The sequence below is a fragment of the Brassica napus genome, chromosome A3, assembly GCF_020379485.1.
Source record: "Brassica napus cultivar Da-Ae chromosome A3, Da-Ae, whole genome shotgun sequence".
NCBI lineage: Eukaryota > Viridiplantae > Streptophyta > Magnoliopsida > Brassicales > Brassicaceae > Brassica > Brassica napus.
In genome coordinates this window covers 33,112,524-33,114,202 of record NC_063436.1, presented here as the reverse complement: position 1 = coordinate 33,114,202, position 1,679 = coordinate 33,112,524, and the positions used below count along the sequence as shown (strand labels likewise).

Genomic DNA, 1,679 nt, shown 5'->3' with positions numbered 1-1,679 from the left:
TGCTGTTCTCAGACGATCCTGCTCATTTGGAACGCACCATCCATAGAGGTCAACGTTCCACATCGCTTGACGCAACCACTTCGTCGTCGATCGATACGCACAAACAACCGTCGACCGACACCATACCGTCATCGTCGATCGATCCCAATCGTTCGACAACGATCGATACTACACCGTGTACATCGATCGATACCGTGTCGTCAAAAATGGTAAACATTATTATTCTAACTCAGGATGAGAACGGAAACCTGTATGACCAGGCCGGTCATCTGCGTAATGCAACAGGTCAGAAAATAGATGCTCAGGGAACTGTAATCCCTGATGCTGATGCTACAGGAGCTGCTCAACCTGTAGATGAGGACGCTCGATCGAAACCACTGGCCGACTCCAATCTCCCAGATGAGTACTATTCCAACAGATCAGCGATTCGACTTCCGGAGATCCAGAAGCAGAATTTCGAGCTGAAGCCTCAATACTACACTCTCGTGTCGCAGATACCCTACTCTGGGTTACCGCACGAGCATCCTATGGACCATTTGGAATGGTTCGAGGATCTAATCGCTGCCATTCGGATGGAAGGAGTCCCCGAAGATTACCTGCTGTGCAAGCTCTTCAGATACACGCTGAATGGAGAAGCGATGCACTGGCTTAGGCAGCAACCCATAGGATCTTTAACATCCTGGAGCGACATCAAGAATGCTTTCTTACGAAACTTCTTCGATGAGGCGCGCGCTGAAAAACTTCGGAACAAAATTTCCACATTCTCGCAGAAGGCTGGAGAGTCCTTCAAAGATGCGTGGATTAGATTTAGGTTTTTCCAGCGAGACTGTCCACACCACGGATTTAATGAAGTGCAGCTGCTAAGCACTTTCTTCTGAGGTCTCGCCTTACAGTATCAAATGGCTCTTGATACGGCGAGTTAAGGAAACTTCACTACTCGGAATCCATTGGAAGCTGTGAGACTTATCGAAAACCTTGCTAACAGCAGCAGCACCAAAAAACTGACTCTGAACGGAAGAAGTCTGTAGCCTCTATCGGGAAGGAACAGATGGACGAAGTAAGAGCTAAGTTAGATGTGGTGCACGAACTTCTTAGGAAGCAAGTCTGTTCAGCTGAAGGAGAAGTAGCAGATACAGAAGGAGAAGAAGATGTGAACTACATCGGAGGTACCGGATTCCAAAAATTTGGAAACCAGGGCGGAAACATAAACTTCTTTGGAAATGGCCAAAGAAGTAATCAAAGTTCACAATTTCAAAAACCCTTCAACAACAGCAAGAGCTACTCGAACTCTTACTATCAAAATCCACCACCCCAGACTCAGGAAAGCAAGATCGAAGAAATGCTTGATCGAGTACTGTTGGGACAACAACAAATCACCGTGGATTTCAACGGTAAGATAGACTCTGCCTACAACAATCTGAACACCAAAATCGAGACCTTAGGGACTCAGGTGAGAAAACTTGAAACCCAAGTAATTCAGACGGGCGAGACTATTAAGAGGCAAGAAGCTTTTGCTAGAGAGGCAGGAGCCGACAAAGGGAAACACCACGTAAATGCCATCATAGATGATGAATTCTGGCAAGTGGTGAGAAATGAAAACCTTGAGGAAGGAGATTTCGAAATCGAAAGCTCCATGAGTCTCGGCGGATCCCAATGGTGTCGACCGATGTCGATGAACT

General features: G+C 46.6%; 1 non-coding gene across 1 annotated transcript; it reads right to left on the bottom strand.

Moving 5' to 3' along the window:
- Positions 1 to 737: 737 nt before the first annotated feature.
- Positions 738 to 844, bottom strand: LOC125607744. The gene has a single exon (XR_007338814.1). It is a non-coding gene; the product is annotated as a small nucleolar RNA R71 (small nucleolar RNA).
- Between the last annotated feature and the right edge of the window lie 835 nt (positions 845 to 1,679).